Source organism: Rana temporaria, chromosome 13 (genome assembly GCF_905171775.1).
Source record: "Rana temporaria chromosome 13, aRanTem1.1, whole genome shotgun sequence".
Taxonomy (NCBI): Eukaryota; Metazoa; Chordata; class Amphibia; order Anura; family Ranidae; genus Rana; species Rana temporaria.
In genome coordinates this window covers 68710156-68724863 of record NC_053501.1, presented here as the reverse complement: position 1 = coordinate 68724863, position 14708 = coordinate 68710156, and the positions used below count along the sequence as shown (strand labels likewise).

General features: G+C 44.0%; 1 protein-coding gene across 5 annotated transcripts in view; it reads right to left on the bottom strand.

Annotated features, from left to right (window-relative positions):
- Positions 1–14708, bottom strand: part of PLEKHG3 (pleckstrin homology and RhoGEF domain containing G3) — a 240292-nt gene that overhangs the window by 155226 nt on the left and 70358 nt on the right. The window lies entirely within an intron of this gene.

Below are 14708 nucleotides of genomic sequence, written 5' to 3'. Positions count from 1 at the left end.
CTTACATGCCACATTTGGCATGTAATTTTTTTTTTTGGGGGGGGGGGGGGCTTCGGTAGGAGTGGGACTTCCTGTCTCACTTCCTACTTTCACCCAGGGACCGTCTAGGTGACTCCTCCTCCCGCCTTAGTCGCCCCTCCCTTTATGTGATCTCCTGGGACACGTGACAGGTCCCAGGAGATCGCCTGTCCACTCAGAGCGCAGCGTGACTCGCACATGCGCAGTGAGTGCCCGGCCGTGAAGTCGAATGCTGTCACGACCAGGTGCCCACACTATGAATGGAGGCGCAGGCGGAGATGGGGGGAGAGGAGTGTCGCTCTGGGCGGCCACATCGCTGGACCGTGGAGCAGGTAGGTGTTTATTAAAAGTTGGCAGCTACACATTTTGTAGCTTCCGGCTTTTAATAAACAGTAAAAGGCTGGAACTCCGCTTTAAGAATTTACTGTATAAGAGGTCTGGTAGTACAGTTTGTCAAAATGGCAGGTTTACTGTCACAGTTCAATGATAATACAGAAGTCTGATCCCTTGAGGCCATTTCTTTGAAGACAGCTGAACTTGAGTGGAAACAGAACTGAGCTCACATCTCCAAGTAGAGGCAACTGCAAGTTGACGGTCATTCTCATTTTTATTTATTCTAAAAACATTACTTTTCATCTTGAGAGGAGACCGCTAAAATACATAACGGGCCAAGTGTGCACTGTACCTTAGTCTAGGCCAGCCTATTGCAACCAGGGTGCCCTGGGCAAAGTGCCTAAAAATTGATCAAAAATTGTATACAAGCCAGCAGGTGGATCAAGCCTGCCTTTTAGTTACACAAAGCCTTTCTAGACACTGGCATCCCAACAACCAATGGCATCAGTTAAAGCGGATGTGCCACTAAAAAAATATATTAAAAGCCAGCAGCTACAAATACTGCAGCTGCTGACTTTTAATATAAGGACACTTACCTGTCCTGGAGTCCAGCGCCGATCGCAGCAGATGACGAGCCGATCGCTCGTCACCCTGCTGCTCCCCCCTCCATCCATGGTGAGGGAACCAGGAAGTGAAGCGCTCCGGCTTCACTGCCCGGTTCCCTACGGCGCATGCGCGAGTCGCGCTGCGCCCGCCGATTGGCTCCCGCTGTGTGCTGGGAGCCGAGTGTTCCCAGCATACAACGGGGGACGGACGGGAAGCAAGGGAAAAACCCGTCTTTTTCCCGCATCGTAGGGCCGGAAGTGGGTGCAGATACCTGTCTGTAGACAGGTATCTGCACCCCCCTCCCCCCTGAAAGGTGTCAAATGTGACACCGGAGGGGGGGAGGGTGCCGATCAGCGGGACTCCACTTTAGAGTGGAGATCTGCTTTAATAAGGATGATGTCTGTTACCTCCATTGCATTCTTGTTTGACCTTTCTGTGTCCCTCTCCCTCAGCACTGCAGTGACATTAGCTGACTGATAGGGAGAAATTGAGGGAGAAGAGAAACATTGGAATACTAGTCAGTACCAGTGTGCAAAAGTGTATTGGCTTTGGAAAAATAAATCACCTCTAGCGTTTGGTGCCCTACATATGGATATTGCATTATATGAAAGCTATTATAAATAGTTTTTTTACATTTTAGAATTGGGTGTCTCGAGTCTGTCCATCATTTTAAAGGGTGCCTTGAGATTGTCTATAATTATAATGTGTGCCTCAACTGAAAAAAGGTTGCAAAACACAGGTCTAGGCCATGCCTGCCATGAGGAAAGCTGACATTTTTCTTCCTCTGGTACAAGTTTTGGGTCTGTATGGGACATTGTTGGTTTTTGAATAGAATGACATTAATCTTTCTTATATTTTACATACACACACACACACACACAATAAAATTCCATATTTATTCTACAAAGAGGCAAAGAGTGTTATTGATGTGGGCGCTTCCATAGGTTTGACATCTCAGCCGAGATTCAGATACATTGTCGTATCTTTGAGCGGGCGTAACGCATCTCCAATGCGCTACGCCAACGTAACATTGAGAGGCAAGTACTGTATTCAGAAAGCACTTGCTCCCAAAGTTACGTCGGCGTATCGTAAATGGGCCAGCGTAAGCCCGCGTAATTCAAAGTAGCAAGGCAGTGGGTGTGTTGTATTGTAATGAATCGTGACCCCATGTAAATGCATGGCCGATCGAACGTCGCGAATACTCCCTAAGATACGTCGGCTCAATGCTTTGTCGACGTGAACGTAACATACGCCCAGCCCCATTCACTTACGACTTACGCAAACGACGTAAAATACGACGCTGTTCCGACGTTTATACCTTAACATGACTTACCCCTGCTTTATGAGGGGAAAGGTTACGCCGGACCAACGCCTTACGTAAACGGCGTAGCTAAATCCGACGGGCGCAAGTACTTTTCTGAATCGGCGTATCTAGGTCATTTGCATGTTCGACGCGTAAATCTACGGAAGCGCCCCTAGCGGCCAGCGTAAATATGCACCCAAGATACGACGGCGTAAGAGACTTACGTTGGTCGTATCTTGGCCAAATTCAGGCGTAACTGCCTATATGAATCAGCACATAGATACGACGGCGCTCATTTGGACTTAAGACGGCGTATCTCCAGATACGCCGTCGTAAGTCCTTTCTGAATCCGGGCCTACAAATGTAAGAATATAGATTGGGTATGTCGGCCATATGTCCAGAGGGAATCAAATACCTAGCAGCAGTAAATATATGCAAGCGGAACGGTCTATTCTCTTTAAACGCTGTAGATTGGGGGAAGACCCAGCAAGTATATGGATGGGTCAAGCAGAGTTTTGCTTTGTAAGAGAGAATTTACTTCTTGCCAAATTGGCTTAATCTTAGGACACAACCAAAACATGTGTTAGAGGGTCATTGGTGATTACGGCACCACCAGCAGTGGTCTGGTGTGTTCATATTATTAGTGTGTAAGACGTCAGGGGTTTGGTACCAATTAGGGTTGTCCCGATACCGATACCAAGCATTTGCCCGAGTACTTGTACTCGGGCAAATGCTCCCGATGCTTCACCCGGTACTGTCAGCGGTGATCAGTGCATGGGGAAGTTACAGGCACCGATCACCGCTGTATAGTGTATTCCGGCGTGTATCCCGCCGTGTATTCCCGCCGTGTATCCCGGCGAGTACTTGAAAAAAAAAGTATCGGTACTTGTACTCGGTCTTAAAAAAGTGGTATCGGGACAACCCTAGTACCAATGATATAGGATTTTGTATTGGATTTCCTTATAAACCGTGCAAATGGAAGTGTGGTGAGCAGCCCTCCATACCGCATTCTATTCTTCTAGTGAGATTTCTTTACCTACTGTAGAATCTGCTCCCATCTAGCCATATAATTATATTATATAAGGTGGCGTTTCAGATTGTGGGGTTATCAGAAGGTTACAGATATATGATCAAATGTTATTTCTGAATTGACACTTCAATGTGATGTGGTGTCTTGGGGTCTAGTGTAGGTAGTGTAGGTACTCAGTTGTATGAAATGTGCTGCCAAGATGCCAGTCTCGATGACGATCTGAAAATCTGTCTAGTACAGAAGTCTCTTGCCATGTTACCACTTTCTTTGGTGACATGGCTACACCATCATGCAGCACTCTATATCATAACAATGATCTGCCAACATGCCAGCAGCACTCTCAGGTAACATACATGAGTAACAAGTACACGTACAAGTAGAAGTGTATTTTTTCCTGCCAAATGGTAGTCACATACAGTGAATAAATGATACGGTCTTGTTGGGAAAGCTCTGGACAATGGATCTTTTTTAATTACGCCTCATATAGGAGAATGGTGTTGAGCAGCCCTGGAGTTGTGTTTTATTCCAAGTTTCATTTTGCGTGCCAGTTTAATAATTTATTTTCCATCTTTGTGTTTACAGCTAAATGGATTGCAAGTGTAACAGACTTCCCCCGGCACTTCCTTCCCATGAAGCATTGTGTTTGAGACCAAGAGAAACTTTGGATTACCTGCCTTCCCCAAGCTTTCATTTAAACTATGAATGATTAGCACAGACACTGTTACAGAATAATTGACTGGCCTCTATAGAGAGGCTGGAAAAGGAAAATTGGAAAAGGGAAGTGGCTGGAAATGTGTGGGCGTTGGTTAACCATGCAGTTGCTAGAAAGAAAAGGAAGTGGCTTACACATGGCTTGGCTGTTATCTTGATTCAAAGCCTATTTATGGTGTTTAGTAACCCTATCATGTGCATACATGTATATGAAGCTGTGAAAAGGTATGACATGTTTCACAATTGTTGAAGCACACTTTGTACTGATGGCAGGTCAGTGTGATATGTTGCAACAACCACCACAGGCACAGGATATATGCAGCCCACTCTGTTATACTGTATATACTGATTTCCTTCAGACTGTGGCTCCCCTACCCCCCATACTTATCTGAAATTGATCAGGATACACCGATGTGCAGCGGCTCTCTGCTCTTTCCCTCCATATTGGCTCAGAGACATTAGCCACTGCTGTCAACCACAGCCAGTGACAAAGAAGTGGGGCCAAACTGCGCTCTGTGGGTCTGTGGACACAAACTGCGCTCTGTGGGTCTGTGGACACAAACTGCGCTCTGTGGACACAAACTGCGCTCTGTGGGTCTGTGGACACAAACTGCGCTCTGTGGGTCTGTGGACACAAACTGCGCTCTGTGGGTCTGTGGACACAAACTGCTGGCTTGGGAGTCACACAAAGTTTACCCCATCAAGTCTTTTTGCACATGTGCAACCACACACATTGTGTATTTCATCACCTGCCCATGCGGGAAGCAATATGTAGGTCGTACTATCAGATCCTTTTCCGTACGGGTAGGCAAACATGTTACCAAGATTATTGGGGAGATACAAAGCATACCGTACCACGCCATTATAGACAATGTCACAGTCGAGATCCTACTGGTACTCAGTTTTTAATCATAGACAAGTTTTTGGCTCCTTGGAGGGAGGGGAAGCTGAAACCAGAGGAGTATCCAGACTCGAGAGATATTGGATATATGAATTGCAAACATATACGCCTCACGGACTTAATGTTGAATGGGACATTAACGCTTTTATTAATCGATCTTAGTTATTTTATCTAATGTTTTAGGTTGTACAATTATTCTTTTAATTGTTATCTCAATTGCTTTGTTGCAACAGTTTCCATGAGGTATTACCTAGGTCTCCATGAACTTTGATATATTTTATATATATTGATTGAAATTTATATAACTCTAGGCTATTGGGATTTGACGCATATTTAATTTATTTTTGGATGTTTGTAACATATTATGGGTCTCCTTGATTGTTACAATTATCGTTAATCATGCTATTAATTTATTGTTTATATCTAATCATTTTTATGTAAACACTGGCTGAGCTTTTTTTATGATTGGTTCACCTTTTAAAATTATTTTGCGTGCATTGTTGATACAAGGTGTAATTTTAGTTTTTTCCGCTAGATGTCCCCATCCTTGGCTGTTTCAGAGCTTTTCTGGCATTAACAGCGTCGTACGTCTTAATTTTGACGTTGCGTACTATAGTCGTTCCCTTAGCGTTGCTTCCCTATTCGTGATGTTTTCGTCTTATCTTATTGAACGCATGCCTTTCAGCGCTGCGTTCCAATATATGACTTCTCCGTCGTAATGTATGCGACGCACGCAGCGCACGTCCTATCACGTTGCTGTCCAGCCTCGGTTTCATAGTGAGGTTTGGAACGCACGCTGAGGACTCCATATTGGCAGAACCCAGAAGTAATGACCGAGCTCTGTGTTGTGCGGTGTGTCCCCATATCGGAAGCAACAATTAAGGTAGGGGACATCTTTACCTATATATTTGGTATTAGTAGGCAGTCGGTCAGTGCCCCAGGACGATGTTCTATTGAATGAAACGCGTCGGAAGAAGACACTGACCCTACTGCCAGTTACATGTGAAGCGCTTGTTTTAACTCTGTTCAAATGTGAGTGTAAAACGTTTCTCTTTTATTAAATATCAGTATTTTATACATTATCACGCTATGTGTACTTAATTTTTTCCCCTGGTACCAATTTCTGTCGTATATCGACAATCGGTGAGAACTTCTACTAGCACCATTCAATTGGCTCTAATAAGAAGACGCTAGCAAGGATTTCCCACGAAACAAACGGTCTTTCCATCATTGGATGACACGCAGACCCTTGGTATTCCTTTAAGCCTCTATGACCTGATAAGTGTACACTTAATTAGGTCTCAACATCTGGTAAGCTGAACTATATTCATTTCTTTTATGACGGATCATCTATTATTCATTGGTTTTCCTCTCCCTTCACTGGATGGATTATATTATGGACTTTAGTTTATCTGATTGATTGAAGCTGCCATTTATTCATGAACTCATTCATTGGGTTTTTTGTATTTTTAGCGCCACACTTTACTTTTTTTCTTTACTATTACTTACAAAATTGATCTATTTTTGTGGTGTTGGCTGCTTATTTGTAATTATCAAGCAGCGCGTTGACTGTGTAGACACATAGTGTTTACAAGCATCTCCCTTTTAGTCACACAAGTGCTCCCATAGCAAGTGGGGGGGAGGGGCCAGGAGCGCTGGCAGAAGACCCATGAAGAGGAGGATCTGGGCTGCTCTGTGGAAAACCATTGCACAGAACGGGTTGGTATGACATGTTTATTTAAAGCAAATAAATAGGGTTTACGAGCACTTTAAGTATTCGTTAAAAAAAAAGCCCAAGAATTGTTTCTTTGTTATCATTACGTTTTTCATAAAGCCCTCTGAACAGATCAGCCCACCTTTTCAGCTCTGGGTAGTTGCGGGTAGAGCAAATCACCAGTTGGCTTCTTGTAGCTCTGCCATTCCGGCAACGGAGTTGCCATTCCTTATGTCAGTAGGAGGTATGAGAACCTTAGCAGGAAGTTTTTAGCATGGGAATTTTCATAGGATGGTCATTCACAGGCCTGAGTGAAAAGTTTATAATAGGAAGAGTGACCCTTAGAGTTGAAGGCCAGCCTTCAGGGAGAATTATAACTCCTGGCTTTTTTTGCCATCTGTGTTCAGTTGGGGAGATTTCTCTTCACTCCCTGTCCCATAAGCGCAGGAATTGAGAGGAAATCCCTTAAAAGTGAGGAAAATCATCCCTGGTTGTTACCAGGGTCACCAAAGCTAGTGTCCTCATTGGAAGATTTCCCCTCTATTCTTGTTCTGGTGACAATATTTTAAATTGGTGATATTCTTCCACTTTCAGTGAGAACGGCCACCAGGTCAAATAGAGCAGAAGAAGCTTCCTAATGGGGACACAGGCAGCAATAAATACCTGACAGGTATTGTAATCCTTCTCCTTTAGCTTCAGTTATGCTTTACCCTTCTCAATAATCTGTGTACCTGTATTCACTCTTATAGGCCTGTAGACTCCGAGGCACCACTAAGAAATGGAATGTCTATATCAATTAAAGAAGAGGATGGAGTACAACGCATTCACCCATTACATAATGTTCTCTTCTGGTTCAGCTTGTAATGTGCGTCCTTTGATTTCTGATAATGCTTTCAGTACAAGATATTGATCTGTACCTTTTCAGCGAACTAAAGCATGTGATTGCACCATTAATATCATGCTTAAAGACATTTCTATATTCAGGTATTTCTACAGTTCCATATTCATCATGTTTTCTTCCTTGTATATAACAATAAGGACACGCTGATTCAGCATTTGAACGCACATTAAGGCATGCGTTTGAGTACATTTCAAACTCAGAATTTCAATGTTTTTTAGTTCATGTGTTTCACAAAGCGAGTAGAATATTTCATTAGAATCTTTTAGGTAGATTCACACATTGGCCTAACTTTAGGGCGGCCTAGCCTAGCCTGTTTAGGCTACACCGCCGTAAATTAGTTAGGCTAGTAGTGATTTTCAAACCACTTACCTGCTAATCTACGGCGGCCTAATTCAAATTGCTTGGAGGGGGGCGTGTTGTATGTAAATGAGGCTTAATCTCACGTTTTTTGTTGTTTTTTTACACTGCGCATGCGCCGGGCGCCTACATTTCCCAGGGCGCATTGCGACCAAGTACGCCGTACAGGCCTATTGATTTCGACGTGGACGTAAACGACGTAACTCCCGATTCGCGGACGACTTGCGCAAACGACGTAAAAAATTCGAACCTCGCGGCGGGAACGGCGGCCATACTTAACATTGTTATTCCACTTCATAGGTGGAATAACTTTAGGAGGCCTATCCCTTACGGAAACGACTTAATTAGACGGCGTAGGCCTGGCGTACGTTCGTGAATCGGCGTATCCCCTCATTTACATAATCTACGCCGGCCGCAATGGAAGCGCCATCTAGCGGCCATCAGAAACATTGCAAGCTAAGATAGAACGGCGCAAGCCGGCCTATCTTAGCTTTGTTTAAGCGTATCTCTGTTTGAGCATACGCTTAAACAAACGCCGGCGTAGATTCAGAGTTAGGCCGGCTTATTATTGATAAGCCGGCCTAACTCTTTGTGAATCTACCTATTTATATTTAACAGTGCTGAAAAAATGCACAAAAATGTATTTTTTGGGGATATATCATATAATTCAGGGGTCTTCAACGTTTACTGTTCTTCAGATTTTGAGGGGGCCGGACTGTGGACAGTGTGAGTAGAAATTGCCCTGAACGTACAGAATAGTGCCCTGTTGGGTAAGGAATAATTGGCATCCGTGGGAGGAATGGTGCCCTGTTGTTGGTGTAAGTGGGAGGAACAGTTTCCCAGTGTCAGTTTAGTGCACCATTGTTGGTGTCAGTGGGGGGGGGGGCTAGTGCCCCATTGTTGGTATCAGTACGGGGGGTGGAAGTGCCCCATTGTTGTTGTTAGTACGAGGGGGGGTGATAGTGCCCCATTGTTGGTGTCAGTACGGGGGGGGGTGATAGTGCCCCATTGTTGGTGTCAGTGGGGGTATGTCATGAATCAGCAGTAATGTTTAATGCCCTGTCTGTCTGCTTACCTCTCTGGTCTGTGTATCAGCTTAAGGACTGTGATCTCACACCTGCATGTTTAAGTAATCTTCTCAACATGGCTCCACCACAGCCTCTAACAGGAAATACTACTCAACTGTGCACTGCAAGCCAGCCTTTCCCGAGCAATAGTATGTTTAGTCTTCCCTGTGTGTTCCTTGCCATGTGCTCTATATTTGACTCCATTTACTGACTTTGGCTTGTTATCCTGACTATGCCTGTCTGCTTGTAGCCCCAACCTTTGGCGTACTCTTCTTACCATCCCTGTCTGCTTGTTGGCTATTAAACCGATTTAGACTGCTAAATGATGATGATCAATAAAGTGTTTAGTGGTCTAAACCTCTTATGAACACAGAAAATACATTGATCTGATTAAGCCTCCTACTCATAAAGAGGGAGAATGTAAACATTGGAATGGGAACAAGTTATTTTTTGGAGAATGAAGAACTTTTAAAATGTATGTTTATAAAGACTTTAGATAAAATTAATAGTAAAAGTGAAACAAAAATAAATAAATATTATATATATATATATATATATATATATATATATATATATATATATATATATATATATATATATATATATATATATATATATATATATATATATATATATATATATATATATATATATATATATATATATATTTTATATCTCTTCATGGTTGCGCCCCATCCAACATCAGTAATCTGTTTTGGAAAAGGGTCTACAAATTTGAAATTTTTAAGTAAGTTAAAGAAAAAAAAAAAAAATTTCTCCTAGCATAAAATCAGGCATTGTAGCGCGAGCTACAGTATGCCTGTCTCGAATTTTTTATCCCCGTACTCACTGTGTAATCGTACATAGACGATTCCGACTGCCCGCGGGGAATGGGCGTTCCAATCCAGACGGAAGGTGATTAACGGCCGGCTCTGGCGCGTCACGCTTCTCCGGAAATAGCCGAAATAGGCTTGGCTCTTCACGGCGCCTGCGCATAGCCTGTGCGCAGGCGCCGTGAAGAGCCGAGACCTACTCCGGCTGTCTTCGGGGAGCGTGACGTGCCAGAGCCGGCCGTCAATCATCCTCCCTCTCCATAGGCACGCCCATTCCCCGCGGGAGTCGGAATCTATAATGTACCAGTACACTGAGTACGGGGATAAAAAATTCGAGACAGGCATACTGTAGCTCGCGCTACAATGCCTGATTTTATGGTACAATGTTGACACTGAGGGTGAACTACCGCTTTAAGTCAGTTTGCCCCTCCCAGCCCATGGAGTGGATATGGACAATTACTTCCTACCCTAAAGTGGAACTCCCGCTGATCGGAACCCTCCCCCCTCCGGTGTCGCATTTAAAAACCTTTCAGGGGGAGGGGGGTGCAGACAGGTATTTGCACCCACTTCAGGCCACACAGTCTCGGGCAGACTGCGGGCATGACGTCACCTCCCCCCCCCCCATTGTGTTCTGGGAACACTCGGCTATTCCTCCCACTGAGCACAACAATGGGGCAATTCCTCCCACTGACCGCAACAATGGGGCAATTCCTCCCACTGAAAGCAACAATGGGGCAATTCCTCCCATTGACAGCAACAATGGGGCAATTCCTCCCACTGACAGCAACAATGGGGCAATTCCTCCCACTGACAGCAACAATGGGGCAATTCCTCCCACTGACAGCAACAATGGGGCAAATCCTCCCACAGACAGCAACAATGGGGCAAATCCTCCCACTGAAACCAACAAAAGCAACAATGGGGCAATTCCGCAAAATGGTACGGCTGGGTACATAAGATCCCAGCCGTGGGTCGCGAGTGCCCCACCCAGTCCTTTTCTCTGTGACTGTCCCCGCGGGAACAGCAGACCCGATCGCCGACGTTGTCGTCCCCCGATCGGGTCACAGAGAGGAAGAACAGGGAGAGGTAAGTGTAAACAAACCTCTAGCCGTGCTTCCTAGTGAGCCTGTGACTGATCGTCTGTTCCCTGTCATAGGGAACGACGATCAGTGATGTTCCACACCCAGCCAAGCCCCCCCGCCCCAGTAAGAATCACTCCCTTAGGGCACATTTAACCCCTACAGCACCCCCTCCTTCTTAACCCCTTCACTGCCAGTGCAATTTTTACAGTAACCAGTGCATTTTTATAGCACTGTTCGCTGTAAAAATTACAATGGTCCCAAAATAGTGTCAAAAGTGTCCAATGTGTCCGCCATAATGTCGCAGTCACGATAAAGAAAACGCTGATCGCCACCATTACTAGAAAATAAAACTATCCCCTATTTGGTAGACACTATAAATTTTGAGCAAACCAATCAATTAACGCTTATTGCGTTTTTTTTTTTTTTTTTACCAAAAATATGTAGAAGTAGAATACATATCGACCCAAACTGAGGGGAAAAAACGTCTTTTTTAAATATTTTTTGGGTGATATTTATTATAGCAAAAAGTAAAAGATATTGCATTTTTTTTTTTTCAAAATTGTCGCTCTATTTTTGTTTAAAGCACAAAAAAATCAAACCGCAGAGGTGATCAAATACCACCAAAAGAAAGCTCTATTTGTGGGGAAAAAAGGGCGCCAATTTTGTTTTGGAGCCACGTCGCACGACCGCGCAATTGTCCGTTAAAGCGGGGCAGTGCCGAATCGCAAAAAGTGGCCAGGTCCCTTAGCTGCATAATGGTCTGGGGCTTAAGTGGTTAAGACAAGGCCAACTCCAGAGGTTTCTTTACACTTCATGAATATCCATTATTTTTCCCTGAAACTTTCATAGAGGTGTATTCTGTGGCTGGATCTTCCTGCACCGTCTTGCCTATGGCTATTCTTCCCCATGCAATCGCTGCCTTGGACACACATAATGTTCTTTCTGTCACATTAATAAAGCCTGTTCTCATTTAATCTTATTTAATAAAAAAAACTCAGCATCTTGGCCCGAGATTACACACAGAGCACCGGCCTCTGTCCATTGTCCCATTCATCCCTCCCCTGCCCCCCTTACCCGCTTCTTCACCTACATTCCTCAGTGCACAGGAATGCAGACATGGCATTTGTCTGCTACTGATACAGCCCTAAGTCCTCCTGCACCGAGCCAATATAGCCATTATTAGATAATGAATAGATATTCACATTTTTTTCCACAACACTCCATGAATGTTATTCTAAAAAATAATCTCAGGAATGTCTGCATGCATCCTTAAGGAGGATGTCTTAAAGTGAACCTGCAGCAATATAATGCTTCGAAAACAGCCATTTACGCTGCAGGCACCGCCAGCTTCCTACATGTTTGGGCTTTCTAGGGGCTTCAAAAACCTGGGCATCCAGATACACAAAAAACAGCCAGCACCTCTACATGGCTGCTGCCACCTCCTGCCCATCACTATTGGTTAAAGGGGTTGTAAAGGAACCATTTTTTTTCCCCCTAAATGGCTTCCTTTACCTTAGTGCAGTCCTCCTTCACTTACCTCATCCTTCCATTTTGCTTTTAAATGTCCTTATTTCTTCTGAGAAATCCTCACTTCCTGTTCTTCTGTCTGTATCTACACACAGTAATGCAAGGCTTTCTCCCTGGTGTGGAGTGTCGTGCTCCTCCCTTGGACTACAGGAGAGTCAGGATGCCCACTCACACAGCTCCTTTATCTGCAACGTAGAGAGCGTCCTGACTCTCCTGTAGTCCAAGGGAGGGGGCGAGCACGACACTCCACACCAGGGAGAAAGCCTTGCATTACTGTGTGGAGTTACAGACAGAAAAACAGGAAGTGAGGATTTTTTTAGAAGAAATAAGGACATTTAAAAGCAAAATGGAAGGATTAGGTAAGTGAAGGAGGACTGCACTAAGGTAAAGGAAGCTATTTAGGAAAAAAAAAAAAAATTGTAACTTTACAACCCCTTTAACCACTTAAGACCCGGACCTTTAGGCAGCTAAAGGACCCGGCCGGTTTTTGCGATTCGGCACTGCGTTGCTTTAACTGACAATTGCGTGGTCGTGCAACGTGGCTCCCAAAACAAAATTGGCGTCTTTTTTTCCCACAAATAGAGCTTTGGTGGTATTTGATCACCTCTGCGGTTTTTATTTTTTGAGCTATAAACAAAAATAGAGCGACAATTTTGAAAAAAAATGCTAAATTTTTTTACTTTTTGCTATAATAAATATCCCCCAAAAATATAAAAAAAAAAAAATTCTAAGTATTCTTCTACCTATTTTTGGTAAATAAAAAAAAAAAATCACAATAAGCGTTTATCGGTTGGTTTGCGCAAAATTTATAGCGTTTACAAAATAGGGGATAGTTTTATTGCATTTTTTTTTTATTTTATTTTTTTTTAACTACTAATGGCGGCGGTCAGCGATTTTTTTTCGTGACTGCGACATTATGGCGGACACGTCGGACAATTTTGACACATTTTTGGGACCATTGGCATTTAAAATGCATTTGTTTACTGTGAAAATGACAATTGCCATTTGGGAGTTAACCACAAGGGGGCGCTGAAGGGGTCATGTGTGATCTCATTTGTGTTTCTAACTGTAGGGGGGTGTGGCTGTAGGTGCGACGTCATCGATTGTGTTTCCCTATAAAAGGGAACACACGATCGATGACAGCGCCATAGTGAAGAACGGGGAAGCTGTGTTTACACACAGCTCTCCTCGTTCTTCAGCTCTGGGGCCATTTGTAGCCAACAATGTTTCACAGAAGTAGCCATAGCAGCAAAAATGTCTGAAATTTCCACTTTTCATGATTCAAAAATGAGATTGGCAATCGGGAGAGTGGCTTGAGTTCATGCAATACTTTGATACATACTGTATAACATTTATATCCAACAATATGATGCTGTGCATATTCCACAGAATTATTTTTTTTACAAAAGAAATCTGGAAGGTCTCAATAAGGCCAGGCTTGACAAATTTGCTTGGAATCTAGGAGCCAGCTAAAAAAGTTAGGAGCCGGAAACGCGCCCCGTCCCGCCGAGCTCGCGTGCAGAAGCGACCGCATACGTGAGTAGTGCTTGCATAGGAAAGCAGTGTTCAAACCACACGTGAGGTATCGCCGCAATTAGTAGAGCGAGAGCAATAATTCTAGCCCTAGACCTCCTCTGTAGCTCAAAATATGCAACCTGTAGAATTATTTTAACGTCGCCTATGGAGATTTTAAAGGGTAAAAGTTTGTCGCCATTCCATGAGTGGACGCAATTTTAAAGCTTGACATGTTGGGTATCAATTTGCTCGGCGTAACTTTATCTTCACAATATAAAAAAAAAAAAATTGGGCTAACTTTAATGATGTCTTATTTTTAAATAATTAAAAAAAAGGTATTTTTTCCCCAAAAAAGTGCGCTTGTAAGACCGCTGCGCAAATACGTTGTGACAAAGTATTGCAACGACCGCCATTTTATTCTCCAGGGTAAAAAATATATATAATGTTTGGGGGTTCTAAGGGAAGGAGATGGGTGGGCAATGAAAAACAGGCAGGGAAGCTCCATTAGCATTGCTGGCTGTCTTGTCATACCAACGGCCACCACAAGAGGGCGCCAGATTCCAGAAAGAAGCATAGGACCACAGAAGGCCGCAAAGCTGCGGCCTCAATTAACGGCCGGCGCGGCCCGACGCGATCGCGGGGGGATGGGGTGCGCAAGGAGACAGGGTACCCCAGCCGTGCCGTCCCAGGCACCAGGTCACTAAATCTAGTCACAATTGCGACCTGGGGCCCGGGGTTTTTCGAGCCCTGCAATAAGGGGTATCCGGTCACTTTACTAGTCACAAAGAGAACTATTCGATCCAACAGTAT